At 42.8% G+C, this 18,793-nt stretch overlaps 1 long non-coding RNA gene across 3 annotated transcripts in view; it reads right to left on the bottom strand.

The window, feature by feature from the left end:
* LOC311581577 overlaps positions 1–18,793 on the bottom strand; it is a 302,265-nt gene that overhangs the window by 215,936 nt on the left and 67,536 nt on the right. For all 3 annotated transcript variants that reach the window (XR_014773803.1, XR_014773804.1, XR_014773805.1), the window contains exon 3: positions 9,843–9,918. This is a non-coding gene — a long non-coding RNA (uncharacterized lncRNA). The remainder of the gene's footprint in view (positions 1–9,842; positions 9,919–18,793) is intronic.

Genomic DNA, 18,793 nt, shown 5'->3' with positions numbered 1-18,793 from the left:
GGGTCCTCTGCAATCTGAGCCTCATACTCTCCAAACTACAAAGAGAAGCTAAACCCTCAACATTGAACAATAAATAATGAATACAGTCATGATGTACACATATACAAAGGTCTGGCTAAAACTAATGACCTGAGGAAGGTTTGGGTGTTACGTCATGTGATATCAGCTCAACAGCAGTCTTGAGTTTTTTTATCTGAGGTTGTATGAATCAGCCAGAATAACAGACCTGATCACCTGGTCACTTTGCCATCTTTGGAACGCATTAGGATTCTGGAATCTTGGGCCAAGTGTACTGTCTGTGGGAATTTTGTCCTGGACTTTGTAACTCATGGCCAAACCCTTACTTACTATCACAACAATTTTAAAACAGAAACAAAGACCTCCTTCCATAAGGTATGGGGAAATCAAAGCCTATACTGCACCTTTCAGAACAGTCCTAGCACTGTGGAGAACTGGGTTATGCTCTGGGTTCCAGGAACTCAGGACACTCAGTGTAAGCTGCCAGGCAGATGAAGAGTGGAAATCACAAGTGAAATACTGCAGCTCCCAGGATTTGGCTGAGTGTTGCATTTGAACAGAAACTGCTAGATCTCCAGATTTCTCTAGGGTTCCACTGCACATGCTCTGCTTCCTGTTGACACCCTTCACTGGCTTGTTTCTACTCCACTAGCTGCTTAACTCTTAAAGCTTCTCCTCACTTCCTCATTGCTGGAAATCTTGCCATGACCTCCTGGTTCTGAACAACATGACCCCAGCCCCTATGAGCAAGAACCTTAGCAAGGGTGCCAGGTCATCCATGTGTGTATTAAAGTTTAAAAAGCATTGTTCTGAAGCAAAATTTTGTTCTCTTCCACTTCACAGTGCCCACAGGGAGCCTTACATAGCACAATAAGCACAATGTTGCTAATCCAGTATACAGTGGTAGCCATGGAAGTTTTAAAGCAGGAAAATGAAAAAGCACATGCTTAAGATTGTTGACTTTGATAACCAACAATAATGTTATCGCACCAAAGAATCCACATTACTTTGAGTTATCAGATATTTCAGTAAAATCTGATATTAAATGCTGACATTTGAAGGCCAGGCACAGGTGGCTTACATCTGTAATCTCTGCACTCAGGAGTATTATCACAAGTTCTAGGTCAGCCTGTGTTACAAAATAAGACCTTGCCTCAAAAAACAAACAAACAAACACACTGACAGGGGGGCTGTGACTATTTGGTTGGAAGACAATATTAGGTATGGATATTATATGATTTTTCAGTAAAAGCTCACTGGCTTAGGTCCTTTTAAAAATATTTATTTTATGCATGCGTATGCCTATGTGTGTACTATGCATGTGCAGGATTCTACAGAAATCAGAAGAGAGTATAGGATTCCCTGGAACTGGGATTACAGAAGGTTGTGAGCCTCAACGTGAGTATTGGGAACTGAACTCGGTTCTCTGCAAGAACAGCAAGTGGTCCTAACTGCTGAACCACCTCAGGCCCCTGGCTGTGACTCTTGTGAGAACAGAAGACTCTTAGCCCAGCTTTGTGTTAGGCTAACACACACATCTGCATTCTTCCCAGAGGACACACCCTAATAGCCTGTCAATCACTTTCAACAGATTGATTATTGGCGATCAACAGAGGAGGTCATAACAATTATCTTTTCCTAAGAAGGCTTGTGACTTAGCCATATGTGTCACTCTGTTGAACAAAACAGAAAAGTGATCTGGAGCCATGGGAATTGTGCAGAAGCAGCTTGTGGTTCAGACCTCCAGGTTCTAGCTATGGTTTGAGCTGCTGTGAAAAACCAAACTCTTTGACTCAATAATACCTGACTCTGGAAGCCACCAGGTCTAGGCCCACACTGTAGACCGTTTGGCCTTCTTCCAGTAAGCCGACCATTCTGTACAGAAAGCCAAAAGGAAGGCACCCAGCAGCCAGCGCTAATGACGGGCAAAGGCGGGGGTAACACAATGTGAAGACTGTGGAGCAACAAGTGTAGATAAAGCACCAGTGCACAGACATCAGAACAAGGAGCACCAATACACACTACAATGTGCAGCGTCCCAGTGTAAATGTAGCAGCTAACATAGTGTCTTTTTCCTGTGGTTCCTCTACATGCCTGCAAAGCAAGCATCATTACTTGGTATTCACAGACGAGCACACTAGAACTGATGCTGACCTATTTTCTACAGATTATGAGAAAGTTTAATGCAGAAGGAGGGGACTGGTTTGGATCTGACCACCTCTAAAGCCATGCCTGTCCACCCTTCCACATGGCCTCCTTGTGGAAAGAGGCTTTCTTACCTTTTCATATCTGCTAAGTTACATGCTGTCAAAAAGAATGCCCCCTAAATTGGAATTTCCAGAGTGTGCACAATGGAACACAAATTCTAAGAGACAGTCTGTGAAAAAGAGAGTACATGGCTAGAAAGTTGGGGGTGGGGAAGGCATAGAGGGCCTCAGCCTGTATTTAGAAAACATATTTAGAAGAACTTACAACTCATGTAAACTTGAGACATTTCTTATTCATTCTGTCTATAATATATATAGTCTATCTATCTATAATATATTATAGAGATATTTATTCTACTATCTATTAAGAACCCTAGGAGGAGCCTTACCTCAGACTCCTTGAGATGTCAATATGTAGAATGATGCTAAATAACAAAACAAAAACCTCTAAGCATTATGGGAAGACAAGAATGCATTGCCTTGATAGCTAAACAATGTACTAACACATTCAAAAGAAGGACTTTGAAGCAAACTAACTCCTCTGTCCCATGTACTATATCCATATCCACTTGGACTGTTGACTTCTGTTCTGATTTTTTTCCTTAGTACTTAACAAAGGACCTTCTGCTGTGCAAGTGCTACACCAGCAAGCTATGTTATCCACCTTTTATTTTAACTTTGAGACTAAGTCTCACCTAAGTTGCTCAGGTAACTCTCAAACTTCCAGCTTTCCTGTTCAGCCTCTGGAACATCTGGTATTACCACCACACCTGGTTCTGTTCAGACCTTGGAGTCTTAGTCTGCCCTGGTCATCAGGAAGAGTCTATTGTTATGTTTGGTCTGTTTCAGCTTCCATTTCCAAATCTTTAATACCTTGTCTTCTCAACCAACTTTATAAAACTTTCATCTAGAAGTTTTCCTAAATCTCAAATCTTCAAAACTAAACCTACTTATGCTGTTAATAAGGAAAAAAAACCCCTAAGTGTTCAATTTTACCAGTAAAGACTCAGGAGCCAGATACTGGGGTGAAATCTTGCTGGCTCAGAGAGGCAGAGAAAGCACCTAGCTAACCTTCTTACTTAGCTCGCATACCAGAAGGAAGACACAAAAGCCAAAAGCCAAACAGCCTGCTAGTTCAGCTGATGGCCCAGAAGGAAAAGGCCTGGTAGCTTACCAACAGCCCAGGAGGAAAAAGCCAAAGGCTAAAGAGCTCTCTTCTTCTCCATGATGTCTTAAATACCCTTCTCTCAAAGTCCCTCCTATCTACTTAACTCCTGTCAGCTGGCTTCTTGGTCTGCCTCTTGACCTAGGGTTAACTTCATTAAATCCTTGTACAGAAAGCTCTTGGATTAAAGGTGTGTGCTAGGGCTGAGCCACACCAAACGAGATCACATATCCTGCAACATATTTGTGCCAAATTCTGTCCTAACTCTCCCCCATCACTCGTTGTTTATAATGCTCAACCTTTAACTGACACATGAAAATTTTACAGACTAATTCAGCATATGCCTAGAGTAAGTAAGTGGGAGGTACAGTGCAATGTCATCCACAATTTCTAGTCCCTTTGCGATTTCTAACATGGAGCTCCCTCTGCCTAGAAAGCTCTCTTTTCTCCTCGTTGCTTGACAGACCCCTCTGTCCTTCATGCCACTTTAATTACACCTCTTTATTAAAGTTTTTGTCTGTTTCTGAGGCAAAGCTTTGCTTCCTTTCCTACATTATTACACTTTCATTTTCTCTAAGAGTTTCCCAGATGGCTTTACATTTAATGGCTTTCTTGTTTCTCATCCTCATTAGACTGTAATCTCTCTGAAAGTAGGAAGGTACTTTTTTCAGTCTTGTTTTTATCAGGTATTCATCAAGTGTAGGAAAATTAAAAACCCCAAACAAGCAAATAAAACAAACCACCACCAACAAAATGCGAGCTCATCCAGGGTACTCTTGGCACAAAGGTTTAGCTGTATCAGGTCTTGCGCTTTCCCCCTCACATGCCCTCACTCTGAAGTTACGCTTCATCGCGATCCAGATCTCTTAGACTTTCGTGAGTCTCCCGTTCCACAACTGTTTGCTGAGACGCGTGACTACGCCTCACATTTCTCTTTCATTGCACAGCCTCTTACAGCAGTCTCATTGTCTCTTGCATGGTTTGCTTCACAATGATGACTCTTTCCTTTGCAGATTGAAACAGGGTAGACAGTTCTCAAAATGTAATCCCCAGACCAGCATTACCTACCACCATCACGTGGAAAGGCTGGGTGAGCAGTTCCCACAGCCCTCTCTGGAGCAGTCGGACCACTCAGTTCAAAGCCTGTGTCTGCAGCTGCTGCTGGTACCACCTCGTGCTCCTTGCATCATCTCAGTCTTGTGTTCTCCCTCCAGGCACGACTGTGGTGACTCTTCTGACCCTTTCTCTCTTGCACATGTCTCTTGCTTTTGCCTGTCATCACCACATGAAACACACAGGAATGTGTTCAACATTCTGACGCATGTGTAAACCTGTAGCTGAAAGAGACAGCCAGGGGCAAGACATCTTTAACCAGTTGGGGACAGAGGCCAGTTAAGTGGCACCTTACTCTGCCCCTTTTCCTCAGAGCCCTGGGAGAACTGCAGTCCACTCAGCAATCAGGTCACTTATATACAGTTTGTACTGGATTTCTCTGCTCCCCTCCCTGACTTTTTCTAGTTACCAATTTTGTTCCTTAGAGTCACTACTTGACCTCATCCCTGACAGTGGGGGATGAGCGGGAAGGGCAGTGGATATGAGTGGGTATAGGATTGGGAGGATGCAGGTGAGGGGTTTGACAGAAAGACTGCGTGTGCCTCTGGATTCACCAAGATGACGCCCCTCAGTGTGCACAATCCTCCTGTCACAGCGCTGTGTGCAGAGTCCCCTGCTCAGCGTCCAGTTTGGGAGTTTCTTCATTTCTCCCATAAGCCCCTGCTGAATGGGAATGGCAGTCAACCACACTTATCAGGTAAGATGTTCAAAGTGATAGTGAAAGCCAAGTGCTTCAAGTCTCAGCAAAACTTAAGCTTTCTGTACTTCCACCAAATCTTCATGTCTTTTTCATCTCCATCGCATAACATTTTATTTCTCAAGCTGAGTGTAAAAAGTCCGGTCTCCAGGAGTTGTCTTTTTTTTTTCCTTTGTGGAAAGGTATCAGCTTTAAAAATAAGCCCAGTTTTTGTCATTTGATCCTCAGAAGAGCTAAAGTCCAGATGGAAAGATCATGGTTCGGAGCGGGAAGGTGGCAAACTAAGATCCTGGCTATCTGTCATACCTGAGGAAACTTTTGAAAGTAATATCTCTCTGTTTATCTGAGGACCTGGGATAGTCCTGCCTAATGTCAAACTGGTCATGAGCAGCAGACATGTAAAGGTTGAGCACAAAATGGGTGGTCAGTATATCCCAGGCCTTTTCTCCACTCAAGTATGAGTAACCACCATGCCTCTAGTACAAGACTTTACACCTCACCTTGTCTCTTGCTTGAATTTTATAACAGCTTCCTTGGTGTTAGCTTTAGTCTTTCCCATAGACCTTTTGAGAAGCCCTACTGAATTTCTCACCTGAGATAGTTCTTCCCAGCCTGGACATGTAGACATTTTATAAACACCACCTAAGCATCTGCTGTCCATGATGCTCCACTTTGTCTAACACAAAAAACCTGCCCTCTGTGCTTCTGTCAGACATTTTCAGTTAAAACTATTTTCTTCTCCGGCTCCCCATCTGCAATGCTTGTCTCTCCCTCTCAACAACACCTTTTCCATCCCCACACTGTTGTAGTCTTGAACTCCGCTGGCTCAGCATCACGGAATTTGAGATCGACCAGAGAAAGGAGATTTTCTAACTGTGGGGATGTTGGAGCCGTTCAGTCTGGCTGCAGGAGTTGACACGCTGCTCAGAAGCATCCACAGGCTGACGTACATTCATCTGCGGCCCATGTTCTTCTGCGTCTCAGAAAATGTCTGCATTTGCTCAGCTTGAAGGGAACTAAACCCAGTTTCTGCTTTCTTATATTTTTGGTTGTGAGCCTAGCCTTTAACTGAGCCATCTCTCCAGCCCCAGTTTCTGCTTTCTTTACAGAGGAGAAGGTTAAGCACAATTACAATCTCTTGGCTTTCTCCCTGTGCTTGTTCGGGTCACTGATCCCAAGTGCCATCCATCTGAAGTACAAATGATTTGTTTATGAAGTGCTGCAGCATCTTACTGCAGGCTGGCACTCCTCCATAGCCACTTTGGTTTGGGGATGGCTCTAACGCATGTCCTAGGGAGATAGCATGGTTGCTGAAATCTTGGGTCCAAATATTTATAATTCACAACCTTTCATAATTTATCATTTTTCTTCTTCCAAAGGTAATTTTAAGTATCTTGAAATAAAAATTAACTTATTCTTATATGGATCTCAAAATCAACAGGAAAATGAGTTCAAACATCACATAGAGAAAAGAGGCGGGCACCAGGTCTCCACTGACTTCACCGAGAGCATCATGCTTCTCCACTTGGGTTTTAGATGACCTTCTGAGATGCAGGCACCACTTCTGAGACCTTGGCAGACCCACAGGACCAATGAGGCAAATCTCTGCAGAGGAGCTCTTCTTTGTTTGGGATGGTAGTAGACACAAGATAAAGAAGGATGGAGATAAAGCAAGGTGAGCCGGTGACAGTGATTAAGTATGCAGCTAAGCACACATTCCTGATAGAAACCCAGAGGAAGGGGAAGGGAAGAAATAAAGTTACATAGAACTCTCATCCTAGTAATAGGGGAACCCTCATCTTCCAAAAAGAATAAGTTTCCTCTGGTGTTTATGTTAATCATTTGACTACATATACTGAAACAAACAAACAAAAAAGGGCAGCATCTCCAGTAACAGTCACCACAGGGTGCTTTCCTATGGACATTTATCACTTAACTAGACAATTAAAATATACTACTAAATTGTGTTTTAATACATACATTTTCATGGTATAGTCACAATTGGCCTTAGCACATCAGTCAGGACAGCAATACCCTTTCATGTTGTGAGAATTGGAGAATAAACTGATAAATCTTAAAGGCTTCCCTTACATAAACTGTGAGTGGGGCATAAGGAAGCCTCAGCTTGCCCATCCTCTATTCGCTATACTGTCCCTAGTAAACAGATGCTTGTCATGTTTTGCCATTCGGCATCTGAACCTTCTTCAAGCAGTAGTTGAAGGTAGGACCTGTCTCATTAAAAAGGCACTTTCTTTTGGCTGTTCATTAATTGGCATTGTAGATAAGATGTGGGTTAGTTGCTCCTGTGTCTTCATTTCTGCACCGAGAAAACTAAGCAGTATCAGCTCCTGATTTCAGAGGTGCTCATACCTGAGAGTCTCCTACAAACTCCAGATTGCCTGCGTGTGTCTGTAGTGGACAGGTCATATGGAAAGTGGGAGACCAGCTTTCCTTTTCTCCTAGGTGTTTGGACACCCATCACTCCTCACACAATTTCCATATTCCCCGGGATGGCAGCTTACCTCCTCTCGATGCCTGGACCCATCACTTCTCTCATACAGCAACATGGATTGTGGGCAGGATAAAAGGTGTTTCTCCATAAAGTAGCAAAATAACCTGCGCAGGCTTATACCTCTAGAGCAGTGGTTCTCAGCCTGTGGGTCATAACCCCAACCCTTTCACAAGGGTCATATATACATTCATAACAGTAGCAAAATTATAAAGTAGCAATGAAAGTAACTTTCTGGTTGGGGGTCACTACAACATGAGGAACTATATTAAAGGGCCACAGAATTAGGAAGGCTGAGAACCACTGATCTAGAGAAATTTAAGCAGTCTTCCTGCATTATTTACTTTTTCTTACAATTTCATTGTAGATGGATCCTTAGTTAAAACTTGGGGGGTTTTATGACGTAACGCAATGCTCCTATTAGTGATCACCATGGGGCTGCAGCAATCAAGAGGAAAGTTGGCAATATCCGATTAGAGCTAAAGCTACTGATTAAGAAAGAGTGTAATAGAAAACTAAGCTCCTGCTCTATTTTTTTTTTTTTTTTTTTTTTTTTTTTTTTTTTTTTAGAATCTGTGCTGTAAAGGCGTCATTTTCCTGAGGGAAACATGGAAATATTCCCATTGCACTCTTCTGTAACATCTGTTCTATATTATAAAATCAAACATGAAGGCAGTTAATAAGGAAGAGGTGCAGCAGGCCCATTGGGTGGATGCAACGTGCTGGATGTTAATTGTGTCACAGAGCCTGATGGTTCCCTAAGAATGCTCTGCCTTCTACTTCTATCACCTGCTTCTGGCCAACACTAGCCTATGGAAGGTCAGGTCCCCAAAGGCAGACTTCTAATTTTTTAAAAAAGTAGAAATGATATTTCTGTGCATAAGAAGGCTCTGGGTACCAGTGAGTCTGACCAGAAGAATGTCTTAGCAAGCTTTCTAAATGAGAAAACAGACAGACAGATGACAGCCTCTGTGATGCTCACTCTTCAACTCAAATAGGGAAATAAAGAATTCAATTGTCCTGAATCCAGATGTGCAGCCCACATGTTCAAAAAGAAGCAGCTGTCTCTTGAATTGACATGTCTCCTTTAATTCTTAGTCAGATGTTTACCAACTCCAAAATCGAGCTGGAACATGTTATTGCAGTCTCCCCTCTCTAACTTTGCAAATGCTGGGAGCAAAGACAGTGATGGGCCTGGGAGTAGGCATAACAGTCCACAGCATAAAGTCTCTTAAACGGAGATGGGAGAACTGCTACTACAGGAAAACACCGCCAGGCCATTGATTATTCCAGAATGTGTTGCCCATGGTTTGATAAAGAGGCAGTTGGTTCCTCAGAGTTGATTTAGTAAAATAGTGCTGGCCTCTCGGCACACATATATTGAGGCAGGTGATTTTTCTGAGTGTGGTTTCTGCATCCTACAGCTGTGCACTCCCTCTGTCCTGAATGTTATGGGCTGTGGGCACATTTCTGTCCAAAATGGTTGAGTGTATGGAAATGAAAAGGAGGAACAAGAGGAAGGCTTCTCTAAAAGAGAGCTTTGGGCTGAGCTGCCATGAGTCCTCAGTGGCTGAGCCAGCTGCATCCATCACTGTCGGGTCCCTCTGATGCCACGTGTGGTCAGATAACTGAGGTCAGACAAAAAGGACATGAGAGGTGCAAGGACAGCATTAACATGGAACACAACCTGGTCGTGGCTTATGGAGACATGAACAGGATCGCTGCTCTCCACCAGCACTTGCCTGCTAAGTGAAAGGGGTTATAAGGACTTATAAGAAAGAACACCAGTAAGGCTTTGGGCCTTTGGTAGCTTTCACAGGACTATGGGCAAAATGAGCACACACAAATTTTCATTGTTTGGTGCAGAATCAGGCAGTCAGCTCCCCAGGTTAGGGAATAGTCCTGCTTGTTTTCAGTTTTGCTGTCATGTTCCATTAGCTAGAAGCCACATGGATCTTGTGTGTGTTTGTGTGTGTGTGTGTGTGTGTGTGTGTGTGTGTGTGTGAGAGAGAGAGAGAGCGAGAGAGAGCGAGAGAAAGAGAGAGAGAGAGAGAGAGAGAGAGAGAGAGAGAGAGAGAGAGAGAGAGAGTGTGTGTGTCTGAAGCTTCCTCGTTCTAGGGAATCTGTACTTACAGGATCTGCATTTACCAGCTAACAGCCGCATCTTCATGCTTGCCACCTTCTCCTGTGGGTGAATGACAGAAATGACCTAGAACAACAGGAGGTAGGTGTTAGTGCGGATCCCCCCATCACCCAGCACTACACATAGGCGTGCAGCTGCTAGGACTTACTGACTTTCTGAGTGCTTCCCATGTAAGTGGTCTGCTAAGATTTGGCAGTCCTTTCCAAAGCCTATGTTGAAATCTGACTGCCGTGTCATGCTGTCGGAAGGTGTGATTTTACGGGTAACTAGGCCATGAGAGCTCACAGTGGGGATGGCTTTGTTATAAAGGCTCTCTGTGTCTCTGCCTCACAGTGTCTCTGCCTCACAGTTGACATTGTGCGGGTATAACCCAGCACAAAGGCTCTTACCTTCAGCCTTTCCAGAACTGGAAGCAGAATAAGCTCCTATTGCTTGTAATTGTGTCTGTCTGTCTGTCTGTGTCTCTCCATCTCTGTGTCTCTGTTTCTCTGTGTGTCTTTCTGTTTCTTCTGTCTCCCGTCTGTCTGTCAGCTGCCATGGGCTCAGCAGCTTTACTCTATCCTGTGTGATATGTTCTTTGCTATGACACAGGTCCATAAGCAATAGTGTTGGTCGATCATAGACTAAAACTTCTCAAGCCACAAGCCTCCCAAAAACATGTCCTCCTTTTCAAGTTGTTTCTCCCGAGTATATTTATCACAGTAACATGAAGCCGACTGCCATAGAGAAATGGAGCCCCAACTATTGCTCTGCCTGACAGCAAGGCTCAAAGGACACTGGAATTATTTGGGGGGAAGAATTTGTAAAAGTCTAGAGATGTGGACTGGAGAAGATGAGGCTGCCGTGAGCAGAGCTAGAGTCATGGCTATGTTGTTGTACTGTCTGAGAACTGACTGTCACGGGGTGGCTAGAAAGGGGTTCAAAGCCAGTTCTTCTTCACGGCTCTCGTAGCTGAGCTCTTTCCAGCTGGCTGTGTGTCGCTCCTGCTATAGGACTTGAATGCTTTCTCCCTAAGTGCATTCTAGCCATCATTTTCTCATCACCATTGTCTTACAAATGGCTTGGTCATAGGTGAAAGAGATATCAAATAATTGTGAAGTTACCATAATTAATAAAATGATTTGAGAGATTGATCTGTGTTAGTGAGGACTGGGAATGGGAGCAAAGCAAGGGGTATAAGTGAATTACATCTGACACCAAGTTACCTCTTTGAAATTGTCCTTATTAAGTGACTGCTATCTGCTTAGTTCCAAAGGGGGAAAGCGGGTCTCAGCTATAATGGAGTGCGGCAAACCTGGCTAGTGGGTCCTCAGGATGGTACGGCCACTCCCTCGCTTGGCTAGGAGCTGAGGGGAACAAACACTGGTGCTCACTCTCCCCAGTCCTTCTGTGACTTTGCTTCTGAGTTGCCATGCCCCCTCCTAATGGCTTCTCTTTGCTTTTCATTTAACTTGGCTTTTATATATCTGCCCATCACTGCCTCCTTTAACTACCAGCTAAGATGGCCTGACTCACTGTTTTAGTTCTCAAAGAATGCTGTCTGCCCTGAACGTGTGGTGCCTGAAAATGGGTTTCGGTAAGTCTTTAAGAACAGTTGTTTATGTTCTTTCAAAGGGTGCCAAGTCATAAATAGTGATTTGAAAGTGAAGGGTAAAGTGAAATTTCATTACCCATCTCTCTGGTGTTCCTGTGATGTCTTCAGCCATAAAACATTGTGTTCTGATCTTCAGAGGGGGAATCTCACCAGCGTGGGGTTACTGAGTGGGCCGAGGCACTGTTCTCTACTCAGTACCCTGGGCACTGATCCATCCTAGCCTGGTTGGAAATCCACTGTTGGAGCCTTTGGAACTCTGAAGCCCATTGAAGCTTCTGAGACAACAAAAGAGGCAAAGAGCCTTTGTGCTTGGCAAGGGGCTGTCCCAGTTCTTTGCACTTTCCTAATGAGGGCCAGCCCAGGAGCCCCGGTGTCTCTGCTACACAGAGGGGGTTTGAGAAAATAAAAGCACCCTGCCTGTCTAGGTCACTCCCCTCTTCCCAGGGACTTTCAGGGGTGCTGCTCCAGCCGTTGAGCGGTTCTGTACTCCCTCATGTTTTACCGTTTTTGTGCCAGCTTGCGTGTATGTGACATCAGATAGTCTAGTGTGGACTCTGGCGTGCTTGCCTCATTTACCATGAACCCATCCAGCTCCGTTTGCATAGAAGACTTAATTGACCTACTAGGAAGTTCAGTCTGTCACTCCAAATTTAATGTGTGAGTTACATCAAGTTATAGTGTTTTATAGTACAAGTTCAGATATTAGCTTTAGTACCATATAACAGTAAGCTGGGGGGAAAAGAGAATCATCTCTCTTAACACACTTTTAAACAATGTGAGGGGTTTTTTTTTTGCAAGTTTGGGAACAGTTATTATTTATTTATTTGTTTTGTTTGTTTACTACAACAAAACAAAGACTAACCCACTGGGGGTGAGCAGTTGTAATAGCATGCACATAACCTGTGCAAGTCCAAGCCATGCCAAATCCCAGAACAAAGAGGGAGTTGAGCATATATAATCTTGCCCCCAGCCGTGAAGCTATTGGCAAGTGTCAGATGCTGGGAAGGGAGAGACAGTTTCCTCTAAGAGTACAGCCCCTGTAAGATGACCAGTCTCCAGTGGAAGGCCATACAACCAAGAATAGTTGGACAGCTCAATTTGATACTAAAGGATACTTTTTTAAAGGACACAAAGGTGGGTGGGTATGGAGGAGGGGTAGGTCTGGAAAGAGTTGGGGGATGGGAGATAAATATTATGAAAATATGTTGCATAAAATACTCGTAAGTTAATAATAGTAGCTAATAAAGAAGATGAGATTTTAATAGGCCAGGATTAGAATTCTAAGGTCCACCATTACCTGGTGTGCTCTATATGTGAACATGATAAGTAAGGTAAGGAGAAGTGGAAACAAGAGGCCAGAGGAAAGATTCGAGATTTGATCCCCATCCCCTGCTCTGTAAACACGCTGTGTGGGGTCCAGGGTGAGTGCTGGACATGGGTTGGTGTGTAAGAAGATTTGCCGTCCTACTGGTCATCAGCTAAAGTTCTCCACATTCGCAGAACCAATGGCACAGGAGCCACAGTGATGGAGCGATGTAAAGACGGTTCTGATGTCTCTTGGAAGCATCAGGCTCAAGCCAGACTCCATTTTTAGACCTAGTCCTACCTCGGGGTTTTCTATAATTTATTACATCAGAAAGCTCAAAGAGTTATTTTTATGCCAAGAAAATTGGACTCAAGTAGAAGTTATTTTCATCACTTCGTCTAATTACAAAGCTGAGCACGGAACTATGACTGTTCAAGCAGACTTCAAATATAATAGAGAATGAGCAGCAAGGACGGATGGTCTTGACGAGCTGCCAGCACAAGCAGAGAGGGGAGAGATTCTCGTGACTAGAGAGGAAAGTAAGAAAGCAATACTTTCTCTCTGTGTGTCTCTGTCTCTGTCCCTTGCTCCCTCCCTCCATCCCCCTTCTCTCTGTTAGAGGTTGAACCCATGGCAGTTTCTCTGCAGACTGTTGGTACCCTTAGCTTGGTTTGCTGCTGGATCTTGTTTAACTACGGCACTGGATGCTCTTCTGCACCGTGCAATTTATTGCATATTCCAGTTGTATTGTTATCACAACTCCCTTCAAAAGCTATGGTCTTCTGTTGTACAAACAAAACAAAACAAAACAAAACAAAGCCCACAAAGAGGTGTGAAGATGTGAATGAGAGAGACAGAGACAGAGAGACAGAGATGGAGAGATACAGAGAGAGGCAGAGAGACACACAGAGAGAACAAGCAGATTCCTGAGGGCTGGGTCATGGAATTTAAATAAACATCTTCAGAGTTTATATTTAGGGTATAGTCTATAAATTTTGAATTCTCATGTTTCTTTGGATTAATGTAAAGTTACATTAGTATTTAGGAAAGAATCACTAGCAAAAATTTAGGCAAAAAAAGCAATATTTTTGATTTTTAAAAGTGAGGCAAATGAAATGTTATTATAATTAGAGAGGATTTCTTTTTCTTCTTAAACTTTTTGTGACTGTGGTTTCACATCATACACCCCAGTGGCCATTCATCTGTCTTCTCATATCTGCCCTTTGATCTTGCAACCTTCCCCCAAAATAAAGCACGTGTGCGCACACAAACACACACACACACACACACACACACACACACACACACACACACACACATCACCACCACCACCACCACCAACAACAACAACAACCCACAAATCATAAAAAAAAAAAAATCTCATAGTGGAAACTGTAGCATGTCACAGTGTGTCTCACAGTATATCCCTTTGTCCACACATCTTCACTTGCAAATTTTCACTGGGACTCTTCACAGTTACCCTGATGTTGCCACGTGTCATGGAGATCCTGCAGTTTGGATCAGCAGGACTAGCCATTTCACATGTCCCAACTGTTGGAAGATAATTAAGATTTGGGGGTAGGCCAGTTCAGAGCCCTGGATCCAACCTGGGTGGTAGCTGAGCTGGCCAGTGCTCTGGCTCTCCTTTTATCTGCAGCACAGGGAGAGCTAGGCTACTCATTGCCACTATCAGCAAGAAGCAGGGTCAGCTCTCCTGCTTCCGTGCCCTCCAGGCTGCCTTACCCATGCCCAAACCTCCAGAGCCAGCTCTACTGTGCTACCCAGTCAAGCACAAGGCCCACTTTCCTAAGCGCTATAGCCTGCAAGGGGCTGGGACAGCTCTCCTCTCACAGACTCCTCTCTGCTACTCATGGGAAAGCTTAAACAGGTAAAGGATTAAACGGATCTGCTTCCTTTCCCAGGTTATTGCTAAGATGCAGACTGTAGATAAATCAGGGAAACCTGGAATCAAATCCAGTTTTCAGAATCCGTACTGTGTCATCTGACAGGTGTGTGGCCAGAATGAACCATAATTTCTCTACATAGTCCTCATCTGTAAACAGGGTCTGTGATTGCTATTTTTAGAGTAAGATCGAAACAATAAACCCAACAGATAACAGGCTGTTACAGTGTTATTATCTTGAACAATACCATCATATTTTCATTGTTTTTGGAAGTGACTGCAAAGGGAGCTATTGGTGTGTTTGTTAGTTACTGCAAAGAGCAGCAAGCCTGGGAGAGTTGTGTCCATACAAGCTCACAGTGGCTTGGTTTGCACAAATCCAAATAGGAAATTTTTTTCTTCTAAAATAGAAATGATTAAAAAAAATAAGTTGAAACATGTAATTTTCGGGTTCCCACTAACTAGGCACAAATTTTCTCGCCTTAGATTTTCTCTTAGGGATCACAAACAAACCAATGAAGAAACTTGCCAATAATAATTTGCTTCTGAGAGGTCAGTGGTCAAAACATGATCCAAAACCAGGTAAGATAAAGGCAGGTGTTTCTAGAAGTGGTTGCCTGCGCTGCATCATGTGACTTCCCTGTTGCCTTGGCTCTGAACATACAACATGCTCACTCTGTGCTATGCACGCCATCACACCATGATCTGTTAAAGAACACAGCCCAAAACCCCTCTGCTCGGATTTGAGGCTGTCGTATGTTATAAGCTGCAGCTTTTGCTGTTCACAGATTGCTTTTTGCTCTTACAGAACACAATGGTTTCTGTTAATATATTTCTATTCTATTCATCAATGTGTGTCAATTTAATATAACTTTGGGTTACACTTTGTTAGAATGCTTGAATTTGAAAGTGGCTGAGTTCTCATTTACGTTTCATAAACTATTAAATGAAGTTTTTCCTGAGATTGGGACACAACAATTCCTGAAATGGCCTTAAGCCTATTTTTGGCATTTACTATTAAGCATTTACGTGGAGTTGTATTCTTCCTATTGACAATTATAAAATCAAAATACTAAACAACCTGGAAGGTGCTGTGACCTGTAGGATCAAACATTCAACCAGGATGTAATTCTTTAGGTAAATACAAATGGGCACATTTACATCATCAATGAACAGATTTGGTTTAGTCCTTAACAAAGGGTAAGATTACTACAGTATATATAGCAAGGACCTGTTTTCAATGAAATGTTCATTATCATCAGTAGATTTTTACTTATATAACTCTTTTATATGGTTACATATGACTTTTATATGGTCATGTAAATTTTACTTCATGGGAAATAAAAGACATTGAGAGTGGAAAAAGTCTTAGAAACTCTGGGCTTGGGAACAAAATAATGTCATCTGTACTTGACAGCAACACTGCACAACACTGTAGATACCTATGGCTGCCTACACAAGGCCAAGGCTGCCAGAATTCTAGCGTGGATTCATGGAGTGGCATTGTTCCTGAGTTTCCATCTACAGAGAGCTATGGACAGTTGATGGCTTTGGGGGAGAGTGGGTTTTCTTTAAGGGTGTGGCTGTTGGTAGGGCGGTCCTGCTCTAGTGAATGACTCCACCCTGGAGTCTATGGGCAGTGCAAAATTGAACTGGGGGTTATTAAAGAAAATAAAAGATGGCATGAAGTTGAAAGGAGGGGATGGGTTTGGGAGGAGTTAGGGGAAGAGGTGGGGAGTGAATATGATCAAAATATATCATAGTAAATTCTCAGATAATTAATAAAATTATTTTTAAATAATAAAAATAACCCCATGTGGGCAGGGAGGGGGAGGTCCTGAACTTGAGCCTTCTTTCTAGGATTTCAAACAAGATATATGAATATTAAGACAGCTTAAATTTTTGAGGAGAGTGTGTACGGGGTTGTGAGAGGCACCACTCCAAGGGCATGAACATTGTTGTTTTCATTTTTTTTAATTAACACCTATGTACTTAATACGACCAACGCCAGTGCATTTTACTCCATGACCCTCAGCATTTCTCAGCATCAGTACTACCACTGAACCGTGTTGTTGGGGGTTTTCCCTGTGAAGTGTAGGGTACTTCTCAGTGTTCCTGGCTCTTAGCAACAACTTGTCAGTGATAACCTCCCCATCCTATGTTACAGCAAACTAAACTATCACCAGGTATTACTAAGTGCTCCCTAAGATCCAAAACTGCCTGACATTAGAACCACAGCTCCAGAGGTGAGGATCATGTGCTCCATATTCAGCTAGGATTTTGCTTACTGTATGGACAACAATTTAAAACAGTGGGGAATGAATTTATTATCACCACTGTTATTAAAACTAATTTCTTATTTTAAAAGCCATTTATGGCCTTTGCGGAGGAAAAATCAGACAACATAAATACAACTATTAGAAAAGAATATTCAGCCATATTCATTTCTATGTTCTGGGTGTAGGCAGCATTATTTAGATGCTAATCTTGATCAGACTTTTCAAAATAGACCACAAATACTTCTTAGTGAATGGATTATATTTAAATTAACAATACTGGGAAAAAAACCACAACTGTCCATAATATAGCAAGCCTCTGTGTGCCAGGCACTATGCTAGGGATTAAACAGTGAATACAGTTCTTTAAAAAATATCCATCTTCATGTTGTGGGAGAGACCAAAAAAGGAAATGAACAAAATAAAATAAAGAGAAAGCTCAATACTATTTAGGATGAGAGTTCTTACAAGCCAATGAAGGTGGATCAAAATAGTCTTCTGACTTCAACTTGCATTCCAAGTTGAAGGTTTATTTGTTAGTCTTTTTAAAATTTAATTGATTTATTCTGATTACATCTCAATTGTTGTCTCCTCACTTGTATCCTCCCATTCCTCCCTCCCTCCCTCTTTCACCCTATCCACCTCCCCTAGGTCTGTGACAGAAGGGGACCTCCTCCCCTACCATATGGTCACAGCCTATCAAGTCTCATCCTGGTAGCCTGCTTATCCTTTGTCTGAGTGTCACCAGGCCTCCCCTCCAAGGGGAAGTGGTCAAATATGGGGCACCAGAGTTCATGTCAGAGTCAGTTCCTACTCTCCACACAACTGTGGAGAATGTGCTGTCTTCATTATTAAGAACAAGTAAGAGCAGCAAAAGCAGGCCTCACCAGAACACAACCAAATCTCCAAATGTAAAATTTGGCAATTAAGTGCCACAATAGTACTTAGGTATGTGCCATTGCCCAAATAATCTAGCATACATTTATATCAAATTAATGCTTTTAGTAAGTTCTGTGTCACTTCAACAGAATAACAGACATTTTAGTAGAGAAAACACAGATCCTAGATCAAGGTTCCTATGGTTTTAGCTGTCATCCCAGAGGAAATAAAGCAGCTCAGGGCCCATGCTGAGGGTGAGCAACAGTGGGTGTGCACACAGTGACAAACTAGGAAGCACAGACAGCAGGTGAAACCCAGGGGCAGGACAGTCTGGAAATTGCCCACACTAGTGACCTGCTTGTTTGCCCTGAGACCTTCCTTCTAATTGCTTCACAGCCTTCAAATAACCATGAGCCAGAGACAGGCACCAAAACTATGAGTTGCTGGGGTCCCATCGGGTTCAAACCATAATGATTTTGAGGTCTTTTCATGCCTTTATCTACAGAGAGACCGACCTCACATAAAAATATGTCCGTAGACTATATAGAGTTTCATGGTTCCAAGTTTTGAGAAACAGAAGTGAATTCTTCTCATTTGACTACATATGTAAGATTTACAGTATCTGATGATTTACATCCTATAATTGGCTAGTAGCCTTGGTACGATTAGTGAGAATTTGTTTCAGGCATCCTACAGATAGTGTGCTCTTACTTAACACCAATGGACTAAGTGGTGCCCACATTCCTCTTCAGCAGACAGAATGCACAGAACACCAACCTCCAGGTTTTGTTTTGTTTTTCTCTTCCTGAAAAAGGGGCTCAATTCATGGGCCACATGATTTAAGAAAAGATAGAAACGAATAGTTCTGGAAACAGTAAACATATTGTGCTTTACATACAACACGGAAGTAGAATATATCCCACTTAATACTACTGTACCCTGTGAAGGTTATGCTGTTAAGTCTCAGTTTAGTGGTTAGGGAA

Source organism: Acomys minous, assembly GCF_964271855.1.
Source record: "Acomys minous genome assembly, chromosome: 13".
Lineage (NCBI taxonomy): Eukaryota > Metazoa > Chordata > Mammalia > Rodentia > Muridae > Acomys > Acomys minous.
The sequence above is the reverse complement of the archived record's forward strand: the minus strand, read 5'-3'. Positions and strand labels throughout refer to the sequence as shown.